The sequence below is a fragment of the Taudactylus pleione genome, unplaced genomic scaffold, assembly GCF_031769625.1.
Source record: "Taudactylus pleione unplaced genomic scaffold, aTauple2 ptg000085l, whole genome shotgun sequence".
Lineage (NCBI taxonomy): Eukaryota > Metazoa > Chordata > Amphibia > Anura > Myobatrachidae > Taudactylus > Taudactylus pleione.
In genome coordinates this window covers 11,594,550-11,607,122 of record NW_028284487.1, presented here as the reverse complement: position 1 = coordinate 11,607,122, position 12,573 = coordinate 11,594,550, and the positions used below count along the sequence as shown (strand labels likewise).

At 35.9% G+C, this 12,573-nt stretch overlaps 2 non-coding genes across 2 annotated transcripts; both read right to left on the bottom strand.

The window, feature by feature from the left end:
* Positions 1-7,889: 7,889 nt before the first annotated feature.
* TRNAI-AAU (transfer RNA isoleucine (anticodon AAU)) lies at positions 7,890-7,963 on the bottom strand. Its single transcript has one exon. It is a non-coding gene; the product is annotated as a tRNA-Ile (tRNA).
* A 3,452-nt stretch (positions 7,964-11,415) lies between these two features.
* Positions 11,416-11,489, bottom strand: TRNAI-AAU (transfer RNA isoleucine (anticodon AAU)). Its single transcript has one exon. It is a non-coding gene; the product is annotated as a tRNA-Ile (tRNA).
* Positions 11,490-12,573: the final 1,084 nt, after the last annotated feature.

Sequence of the window (12,573 nt, the reverse complement as noted above, 5' to 3'; positions counted from 1 at the left end):
ACTTAGTCCCCCATAGTAGATTCAATCACCAAATAAATGTCCTGATTGATTAATTAGCCTTAGCATTTCTTAGATTTGCCATATTGCTATATTTGAGAAAAAGTTTTCTATGTATGCCATATAGAGAAATGCTGCATCAGCCAAAGGATGACATTTTTGTTTATTCCTAACATGGATTTAAAAATTCTCTGTTTTGTATGTGTCTATGATGTTCTCTAGCAAGTTTCAAGGGCTGCTAACTGAAGCCAATGCATTCATCCCACACTTCATGCACTTTGCCGCTGGATAAAATCCCTTCTTGGCATTTCTTGTAGGACAACAAGAAAAAGCACATGGCCCGTATGGGGATCGATCACATGACCTTGGCGTTATTAGCACCACACTCTAAACAACTGAGCTAACCGGCCAAACATGAAAGCATCAGCAAACACAAAAATGCCAAATGTACCTAAAACAGGAGAACATTCAGTATTTCAAAGATCAGCAATATTGAGTAGAGGAAGACTCTCTAATAATGGGTTCCATGGTGTAATGGTGAGCACTTTGGACTTTGAATCCAGTAATCTGATTTCAAATCTTGGTGGGACCTAACTTTGTTCAATTTGCTTAAAGTTGAATTTTAGGATAGCTTATCTATATTTAAACTTTGTATAAATCCCATCATCTTCAGTGGTTTCTTTACTCCAAACTAATTTTGAAACTGTTTCAAATCAGTTTTCAACTGGAGAGATGTTTGTCAAACATTTGGAAATAGGAAAAGTTGCAATAAGAATGCAGTGATCCATCACTTGTGCTATGGTTTTAAGATATTCTGGTTTTAAGAATTTTCTTCTTCAGTGTGCACTAATGAGAGTAAAGGTCTGTTCTTCTTCTCGTCTTAAAACTTAGTCCCCCATAGTAGATTCAATCACCAAATAAATGTCCTGATTGATTAATTTGCCTTAGCATTTCTTTGATTTGCCATATTGCTATATTTGAGAAAAAGTTTTCTATGTATGCCATATAGAGAAATGCTGCATCAGCCAAAGGATGACATTTTTGTTTATTCCTAACATGGATTTAAAAATTCTCTGTTTTGTATGTGTCTATGATGTTCTCTAGCAAGTTTCAAGGGCTGCTAACTGTAGCCAATGCATTCATCCCACACTTCATGCACTTTGCCGCTGGATAAAATCCCTTCTTGTAGGACAACAAGAAAAAGCACATGGCCCGTATGGGGATCAAACACATGACATTGGCGTTATTAGCACCATGCTCTAACCAACTGAGCTAACCGGCCAAACATAAAAGCATCAGCAAACACAAAAATGCCAAATGTACCTAAAACAGGAGAACATTCAGTATTTCAAAGATCAGCAATATTGAGTAGAGGAAGACTCTCTAATAATGGGTTCCATGGTGTAATGGTGAGCACTTTGGACTTTGAATCCAGTAATCTGATTTCAAATCTTGGTGGGACCTAACTTTGTTCAATTTCCTTAAAGTTGAATTTTAGGATAGCTTATCTATATTTAAACTTTGTATAAATCCCATCATCTTCAGTGGTTTTTTTACTCCAAACTAATTTTGAAGCTGTTTCAAATCAGTTTTCAACTGGAGAGATGTTTGTCAAACATTTGGAAATAGGAAAAGTTGCAATAAGAATGCAGTGATCCATCACTTGTGCTATGGTTTTAAGATATTCTGGTTTTAAGAATTTTCTTCTTCAGTGTGCACTAATGAGAGTAAAGGTCTGTTCTTCTTCTCTTCTTAAAACTTAGTCCCCCATAGTAGATTCAATCACCAATTAAATGTCCTGATTGATTAATTAGCCTTAGCATTTCTTAGATTTGCCATATTGCTATATTTGAGAAAAAGTTTTCTATGTATGCCATATAGAGAAATGCTGCATCAGCCAAAGGATGACATTTTTGTTTATTCCTAACATGGATTAAAAAATTCTCTGTTTTGTATGTGTCTATGATGTTCTCTTGCAAGTTTCAAGGGCTGCTAACTGTAGCCAATGCATTCATCCCACACTTCATGCACTTTGCCGCTGGATAAAATCCCTTCTTGGCATTTCTTGTAGGACAACAAGAAAAAGCACACGGCCCGTATGGGGATCGAACACATGACCTTGGCGTTATTAGCACCACACTCTAAACAACTGAGCTAACCGGCCAAACATGAAAGCATCAGCAAACACAAAAATGCCAAATGTACCTAAAACAGGAGAACATTCAGTATTTCAAAGATCAGCAATATTGAGTAGAGGAAGACTCTCTAATAATGGGTTCCATGGTGTAATGGTGAGCACTTTGGACTTTGAATCCAGTAATCTGATTTCAAATCTTGGTGGGACCTAACTTTGTTCAATTTGCTTAAAGTTGAATTTTAGGATAGCTTATCTATGTTTAAACTTTGTATAAATCCCATCATCTTCAGTGGTTTTTTTACTCCAAACTAATTTTGAAGCTGTTTCAAATCAGTTTTCAACTGGAGAGATGTTTGTCAAACATTTGGAAATAGGAAAAGTTGCAATAAGAATGCAGTGATCCATCACTTGTGCTATGGTTTTAAGATATTCTGGTTTTAAGAATTTTCTTCTTCAGTGTGCACTAATGAGAGTAAATGTCTGTTCTTCTTCTCTTCTTAAAACTTAGTCCCCCATAGTAGATTCAATCACCAAATAAATGTCCTGATTGATTAATTAGCCTTAGCATTTCTTAGATTTGCCATATTGCTATATTTGAGAAAAAGTTTTCTATGTATGCCATATAGAGAAATGCTGCATCAGCCAAAGGATGACATTTTTGTTTATTCCTAACATGGATTTAAAAATTCTCTGTTTTGTATGTGTCTATGATGTTCTCTAGCAAGTTTCAAGGGCTGCTAACTGTAGCCAATGCATTCATCCCACACTTCATGCACTTTGCCGCTGGATAAAATCCCTTCTTGGCATTTCTTGTAGGACAACAAGAAAAAGCACATGGCCCGTATGGGGATCGATCACATGACCTTGGCGTTATTAGCACAATGCTCTAACCATCTGAGCTAACCGGCCAAACATAAAAACATCAGCAAACACAAAAAATGCCAAATGTACCTAAAACAGGAGAACATTCAGTATTTCAAAGATCAGCAATATTGAGTAGAGGAAGACTCTCTAATAATGGGTTCCATGGTGTAATGGTGAGCACTTTGGACTTTGAATCCAGTAATCTGATTTCAAATCTTGGTGGGACCTAACTTTGTTCAATTTCCTTAAAGTTGAATTTTAGGATAGCTTATCTATATTTAAACTTTGTATAAATCCCATCATCTTCAGTGGTTTCTTTACTCCAAACTAATTTTGAAACTGTTTCAAATCAGTTTTCAACTGGAGAGATGTTTGTCAAACATTTGGAAATAGGAAAAGTTGCAATAAGAATGCAGTGATCCATCACTTGTGCTATGGTTTTAAGATATTCTGGTTTTAAGAATTTTCTTCTTCAGTGTGCACTAATGAGAGTAAAGGTCTGTTCTTCTTCTCTTCTTAAAACTTAGTCCCCCATAGTAGATTCAATCACCAATTAAATGTCCTGATTGATTAATTAGCCTTAGCATTTCTTAGATTTGCCATATTGCTATATTTGAGAAAAAGTTTTCTATGTATGCCATATAGAGAAATGCTGCATCAGCCAAAGGATGACATTTTTGTTTATTCCTAACATGGATTTAAAAATTCTCTGTTTTGTATGTGTCTATGATGTTCTCTAGCAAGTTTCAAGGGCTGCTAACTGTAGCCAATGCATTCATCCCACACTTCATGCACTTTGCCGCTGGATAAAATCCCTTCTTGGCATTTCTTGTAGGACAACAAGAAAAAGCACATGGCCCGTATGGGGATCAAACACATGACATTGGCGTTATTAGCACCATGCTCTAACCAACTGAGCTAACCGGCCAAACATAAAAACATCAGCAAACACAAAAATGCCAAATGTACCTAAAACAGGAGAACATTCAGTATTTCAAAGATCAGCAATATTGAGTAGAGGAAGACTCTCTAATAATGGGTTCCATGGTGTAATGGTGAGCACTTTGGACTTTGAATCCAGTAATCTGATTTCAAATCTTGGTGGGACCTAACTTTGTTCAATTTCCTTAAAGTTGAATTTTAGGATAGCTTATCTATATTTAAACTTTGTATAAATCCCATCATCTTCAGTGGTTTTTTTACTCCAAACTAATTTTGAAGCTGTTTCAAATCAGTTTTCAACTGGAGAGATGTTTGTCAAACATTTGGAAATAGGAAAAGTTGCAATAAGAATGCAGTGATCCATCACTTGTGCTATGGTTTTAAGATATTCTGGTTTTAAGAATTTTCTTGTAGGACAACAAGAAAAAGCACATGGCCCGTATGGGGATCGATCACATGACCTTGGCGTTATTAGCACCACACTCTAAACAACTGAGCTAACCGGCCAAACATGAAAGCATCAGCAAACACAAAAATGCCAAATGTACCTAAAACAGGAGAACATTCAGTATTTCAAAGATCAGCAATATTGAGTAGAGGAAGACTCTCTAATAATGGGTTCCATGGTGTAATGGTGAGCACTTTGGACTTTGAATCCAGTAATCTGATTTCAAATCTTGGTGGGACCTAACTTTGTTCAATTTCCTTAAAGTTGAATTTTAGGATAGCTTATCTATATTTAAACTTTGTATAAATCCCATCATCTTCAGTGGTTTCTTTACTCCAAACTAATTTTGAAACTGTTTCAAATCAGTTTTCAACTGGAGAGATGTTTGTCAAACATTTGGAAATAGGAAAAGTTGCAATAAGAATGCAGTGATCCATCACTTGTGCTATGGTTTTAAGATATTCTGGTTTTAAGAATTTTCTTCTTCAGTGTGCACTAATGAGAGTAAAGGTCTGTTCTTCTTCTCTTCTTAAAACTTAGTCCCCCATAGTAGATTCAATCACCAATTAAATGTCCTGATTGATTAATTAGCCTTAGCATTTCTTAGATTTGCCATATTGCTATATTTGAGAAAAAGTTTTCTATGTATGCCATATAGAGAAATGCTGCATCAGCCAAAGGATGACATTTTTGTTTATTCCTAACATGGATTTAAAAATTATCTGTTTTGTATGTGTCTATGATGTTCTCTAGCAAGTTTCAAGGGCTGCTAACTGTAGCCAATGCATTCATCCCACACTTCATGCACTTTGCCGCTGGATAAAATCCCTTCTTGTAGGACAACAAGAAAAAGCACATGGCCCGTATGGGGATCAAACACATGACATTGGCGTTATTAGCACCATGCTCTAACCAACTGAGCTAACCGGCCAAACATAAAAACATCAGCAAACACAAAAATGCCAAATGTACCTAAAACAGGAGAACATTCAGTATTTCAAAGATCAGCAATATTGAGTAGAGGAAGACTCTCTAATAATGGGTTCCATGGTGTAATGGTGAGCACTTTGGACTTTGAATCCAGTAATCTGATTTCAAATCTTGGTGGGACCTAACTTTGTTCAATTTCCTTAAAGTTGAATTTTAGGATAGCTTATCTATGTTTAAACTTTGTATAAATCCCATCATCTTCAGTGGTTCTTTTACTCCAAACTAATTTTGAAGCTGTTTCAAATCTGTTTTCAACTGGAGAGATGTTTGTCAAACATTTGGAAATAGGAAAAGTTGCAATAAGAATGCAGTGATCCATCACTTGTGCTATGGTTTTAAGATATTCTGGTTTTAAGAATTTTCTTCTTCAGTGTGCACTAATGAGAGTAAATGTCTGTTTTTCTTCTCTTCTTAAAACTTAGTCCCCCATAGTAGATTCAATCACCAAATAAATGTCCTGATTGATTAATTAGCCTTAGCATTTCTTAGATTTGCCATATTGCTATATTTGAGAAAAAGTTTTCTATGTATGCCATATAGAGAAATGCTGCATCAGCCAAAGGATGACATTTTTGTTTATTCCTAACATGGATTTAAAAATTCTCTGTTTTGTATGTGTCTATGATGTTCTCTAGCAAGTTTCAAGGGCTGCTAACTGTAGCCAATGCATTCATCCCACACTTCATGCACTTTGCCGCTGGATAAAATCCCTTCTTGGCATTTCTTGTAGGACAACAAGAAAAAGCACATGGCCCGTATGGGGATCGAACACATGACCTTGGCATTATTAGCACAACGCTCTAACCAACTGAGCTAACCGGCCAAACATAAAAACATCAGCAAACACAAAAATGCCAAATGTACCTAAAACAGGAGAACATTCAGTATTTCAAAGATCAGCAATATTGAGTAGAGGAAGACTCTCTAATAATGGGTTCCATGGTGTAATGGTGAGCACTTTAGACTTTGAATCCAGTAATCTGATTTCAAATCTTGGTGGGACCTAACTTTGTTCAATTTCCTTAAAGTTGAATTTTAGGATAGCTTATCTATATTTAAACTTTGTATAAATCCCATCATCTTCAGTGGTTTCTTTACTCCAAACTAATTTTGAAACTGTTTCAAATCAGTTTTCAACTGGAGAGATGTTTGTCAAACATTTGGAAATAGGAAAAGTTGCAATAAGAATGCAGTGATCCATCACTTGTGCTATGGTTTTAAGATATTCTGGTTTTAAGAATTTTCTTCTTCAGTGTGCACTAATGAGAGAAAATGTCTGTTCTTCTTCTCTTCTTAAAACTTAGTCCCCCATAGTAGATTCAATCACCAAATAAATGTCCTGATTGATTAATTTGCCATAGCATTTCTTAGATTTGCCATATTGCTATATTTGAGAAAAAGTTTTCTATGTATGCCATATAGAGAAATGCTGCATCAGCCAAAGGATGACATTTTTGTTTATTCCTAACATGGATTAAAAAATTCTCTGTTTTGTATGTGTCTATGATGTTCTCTAGCAAGTTTCAAGGGCTGCTAACTGTAGCCAATGCATTCATCCCACACTTCATGCACTTTGCCGCTGGATATAATCCCTTCTTGGCATTTCTTGTAGGACAACAAGAAAAAGCACACGGCCCGTATGGGGATCGAACACATGACCTTGGCGTTATTAGCACAACGCTCTAACCAACTGAGCTAACCGGCCAAACATAAAAACATCAGCAAACTCATAAATGCCAAATGTACCTAAAACAGGAGAACATTCAGTATTTCAAAGATCAGCAATATTGAGTAGAGGAAGACTCTCTAATAATGGGTTCCATGGTGTAATGGTGAGCACTTTGGACTTTGAATCCAGTAATCTGATTTCAAATCTTGGTGGGACCTAACTTTGTTCAATTTCCTTAAAGTTGAATTTTAGGATAGCTTATCTATGTTTAAACTTTGTATAAATCCCATCATCTTCAGTGGTTTTTTTACTCCAAACTAATTTTGAAGCTGTTTCAAATCAGTTTTCAACTGGAGAGATGTTTGTCAAACATTTGGAAATAGGAAAAGTTGCAATAAGAATGCAGTGATCCATCACTTGTGCTATGGTTTTAAGATATTCTGGTTTTAAGAATTTTCTTCTTCAGTGTGCACTAATGAGAGTAAAGGTCTGTTCTTCTTCTCTTCTTAAAACTTAGTCCCCCATAGTAGATTCAATCACCAAATAAATGTCCTGATTGATTAATTTGCCATAGCATTTCTTAAATGCCATATTGCTATATTTGAGAAAAAGTTTTCTATGTATGCCATATAGAGAAATGCTGCATCAGCCAAAGGATGACATTTTTGTTTATTCCTAACATCGATTTAAAAATTCTCTGTTTTGTATGTGTCTATGATGTTCTCTAGCAAGTTTCAAGGGCTGCTAACTGTAGCCAATGCATTCATCCCACACTTCATGCACTTTGCCGCTGGATAAAATCTCTTCTTGGCATTTCTTGTAGGACAACAAGAAACAGCACATGGCCCGTATGGGGATCGAACACATGACCTTGGCGTTATTAGCACCACGCTCTAACCAACTGAGCTAACCGGCCAAACATAAAAGCATCAGCAAACACAAAAATGCCAAATGTACCTAAAACAGGAGAACATTCAGTATTTCAAAGATCAGCAATATTGAGTAGAGGAAGACTCTCTAATAATGGGTTCCATGGTGTAATGGTGAGCACTTTGGACTTTGAATCCAGTAATCTGATTTCAAATCTTGGTGGGACCTAACTTTGTTCAATTTCCTTAAAGTTGAATTTTAGGATAGCTTATCTATATTTAAACTTTGTATAAATCCCATCATCTTCAGTGGTTTCTTTACTCCAAACTAATTTTGAAACTGTTTCAAATCAGTTTTCAACTGGAGAGATGTTTGTCAAACATTTGGAAATAGGAAAAGTTGCAATAAGAATGCAGTGATCCATCACTTGTGCTATGGTTTTAAGATATTCTGGTTTTAAGAATTTTCTTCTTCAGTGTGCACTAATGAGAGTAAAGGTCTGTTCTTCTTCTCTTCTTAAAACTTAGTCCCCCATAGTAGATTCAATCACCAATTAAATGTCCTGATTGATTAATTAGCCTTAGCATTTCTTAGATTTGCCATATTGCTATATTTGAGAAAAAGTTTTCTATGTATGCCATATAGAGAAATGCTGCATCAGCCAAAGGATGACATTTTTGTTTATTCCTAACATGGATTTAAAAATTCTCTGTTTTGTATGTGTCTATGATGTTCTCTAGCAAGTTTCAAGGGCTGCTAACTGTAGCCAATGCATTCATCCCACACTTCATGCACTTTGCCGCTGGATAAAATCCCTTCTTGGCATTTCTTGTAGGACAACAAGAAAAAGCACATGGCCCGTATGGGGATCAAACACATGACATTGGCGTTATTAGCACCATGCTCTAACCAACTGAGCTAACCGGCCAAACATAAAAACATCAGCAAACACAAAAATGCCAAATGTACCTAAAACAGGAGAACATTCAGTATTTCAAAGATCAGCAATATTGAGTAGAGGAAGACTCTCTAATAATGGGTTCCATGGTGTAATGGTGAGCACTTTGGACTTTGAATCCAGTAATCTGATTTCAAATCTTGGTGGGACCTAACTTTGTTCAATTTCCTTAAAGTTGAATTTTAGGATAGCTTATCTATATTTAAACTTTGTATAAATCCCATCATCTTCAGTGGTTTCTTTACTCCAAACTAATTTTGAAACTGTTTCAAATCAGTTTTCAACTGGAGAGATGTTTGTCAAACATTTGGAAATAGGAAAAGTTGCAATAAGAATGCAGTGATCCATCACTTGTGCTATGGTTTTAAGATATTCTGGTTTTAAGAATTTTCTTCTTCAGTGTGCACTAATGAGAGTAAAGGTCTGTTCTTCTTCTCTTCTTAAAACTTAGTCCCCCATAGTAGATTCAATCACCAATTAAATGTCCTGATTGATTAATTAGCCTTAGCATTTCTTAGATTTGCCATATTGCTATATTTGAGAAAAAGTTTTCTATGTATGCCATATAGAGAAATGCTGCATCAGCCAAAGGATGACATTTTTGTTTATTCCTAACATGGATTTAAAAATTCTCTGTTTTGTATGTGTCTATGATGTTCTCTAGCAAGTTTCAAGGGCTGCTAACTGTAGCCAATGCATTCATCCCACACTTCATGCACTTTGCCGCTGGATAAAATCCCTTCTTGGCATTTCTTGTAGGACAACAAGAAAAAGCACATGGCCCGTATGGGGATCAAACACATGACATTGGCGTTATTAGCACCATGCTCTAACCAACTGAGCTAACCGGCCAAACATAAAAACATCAGCAAACACAAAAATGCCAAATGTACCTAAAACAGGAGAACATTCAGTATTTCAAAGATCAGCAATATTGAGTAGAGGAAGACTCTCTAATAATGGGTTCCATGGTGTAATGGTGAGCACTTTGGACTTTGAATCCAGTAATCTGATTTCAAATCTTGGTGGGACCTAACTTTGTTCAATTTCCTTAAAGTTGAATTTTAGGATAGCTTATCTATGTTTAAACTTTGTATAAATCCCATCATCTTCAGTGGTTTTTTTACTCCAAACTAATTTTGAAGCTGTTTCAAATCTGTTTTCAACTGGAGAGATGTTTGTCAAACATTTGGAAATAGGAAAAGTTGCAATAAGAATGCAGTGATCCATCACTTGTGCTATGGTTTTAAGATATTCTGGTTTTAAGAATTTTCTTCTTCAGTGTGCACTAATGAGAGTAAAGGTCTGTTCTTCTTCTCTTCTTAAAACTTAGTCCCCCATAGTAGATTCAATCACCAAATAAATGTCCTGATTGATTAATTTGCCATAGCATTTCTTAGATTTGCCATATTGCTATATTTGAGAAAAAGTTTTCTATGTATGCCATATAGAGAAATGCTGCATCAGCCAAAGGATGACATTTTTGTTTATTCCTAACATGGATTAAAAAATTCTCTGTTTTGTATGTGTCTATGATGTTCTCTAGCAAGTTTCAAGGGCTGCTAACTGTAGCCAATGCATTCATCCCACACTTCATGCACTTTGCCGCTGGATATAATCCCTTCTTGGCATTTCTTGTAGGACAACAAGAAAAAGCACACGGCCCGTATGGGGATCGAACACATGACCTTGGCGTTATTAGCACAACGCTCTAACCAACTGAGCTAACCGGCCAAACATAAAAACATCAGCAAACTCATAAATGCCAAATGTACCTAAAACAGGAGAACATTCAGTATTTCAAAGATCAGCAATATTGAGTAGAGGAAGACTCTCTAATAATGGGTTCCATGGTGTAATGGTGAGCACTTTGGACTTTGAATCCAGTAATCTGATTTCAAATCTTGGTGGGACCTAACTTTGTTCAATTTCCTTAAAGTTGAATTTTAGGATAGCTTATCTATGTTTAAACTTTGTATAAATCCCATCATCTTCAGTGGTTTTTTTACTCCAAACTAATTTTGAAGCTGTTTCAAATCAGTTTTCAACTGGAGAGATGTTTGTCAAACATTTGGAAATAGGAAAAGTTGCAATAAGAATGCAGTGATCCATCACTTGTGCTATGGTTTTAAGATATTCTGGTTTTAAGAATTTTCTTCTTCAGTGTGCACTAATGAGAGTAAAGGTCTGTTCTTCTTCTCTTCTTAAAACTTAGTCCCCCATAGTAGATTCAATCACCAAATAAATGTCCTGATTGATTAATTTGCCATAGCATTTCTTAAATGCCATATTGCTATATTTGAGAAAAAGTTTTCTATGTATGCCATATAGAGAAATGCTGCATCAGCCAAAGGATGACATTTTTGTTTATTCCTAACATCGATTTAAAAATTCTCTGTTTTGTATGTGTCTATGATGTTCTCTAGCAAGTTTCAAGGGCTGCTAACTGTAGCCAATGCATTCATCCCACACTTCATGCACTTTGCCGCTGGATAAAATCTCTTCTTGGCATTTCTTGTAGGACAACAAGAAACAGCACATGGCCCGTATGGGGATCGAACACATGACCTTGGCGTTATTAGCACCACGCTCTAACCAACTGAGCTAACCGGCCAAACATAAAAGCATCAGCAAACACAAAAATGCCAAATGTACCTAAAACAGGAGAACATTCAGTATTTCAAAGATCAGCAATATTGAGTAGAGGAAGACTCTCTAATAATGGGTTCCATGGTGTAATGGTGAGCACTTTGGACTTTGAATCCAGTAATCTGATTTCAAATCTTGGTGGGACCTAACTTTGTTCAATTTCCTTAAAGTTGAATTTTAGGATAGCTTATCTATATTTAAACTTTGTATAAATCCCATCATCTTCAGTGGTTTCTTTACTCCAAACTAATTTTGAAACTGTTTCAAATCAGTTTTCAACTGGAGAGATGTTTGTCAAACATTTGGAAATAGGAAAAGTTGCAATAAGAATGCAGTGATCCATCACTTGTGCTATGGTTTTAAGATATTCTGGTTTTAAGAATTTTCTTCTTCAGTGTGCACTAATGAGAGTAAAGGTCTGTTCTTCTTCTCTTCTTAAAACTTAGTCCCCCATAGTAGATTCAATCACCAATTAAATGTCCTGATTGATTAATTAGCCTTAGCATTTCTTAGATTTGCCATATTGCTATATTTGAGAAAAAGTTTTCTATGTATGCCATATAGAGAAATGCTGCATCAGCCAAAGGATGACATTTTTGTTTATTCCTAACATGGATTTAAAAATTCTCTGTTTTGTATGTGTCTATGATGTTCTCTAGCAAGTTTCAAGGGCTGCTAACTGTAGCCAATGCATTCATCCCACACTTCATGCACTTTGCCGCTGGATAAAATCCCTTCTTGGCATTTCTTGTAGGACAACAAGAAAAAGCACATGGCCCGTATGGGGATCAAACACATGACATTGGCGTTATTAGCACCATGCTCTAACCAACTGAGCTAACCGGCCAAACATAAAAACATCAGCAAACACAAAAATGCCAAATGTACCTAAAACAGGAGAACATTCAGTATTTCAAAGATCAGCAATATTGAGTAGAGGAAGACTCTCTAATAATGGGTTCCATGGTGTAATGGTGAGCACTTTGGACTTTGAATCCAGTAATCTGATTTCAAATCTTGGTGGGACCTAACTTTGTTCAATTTCCTTA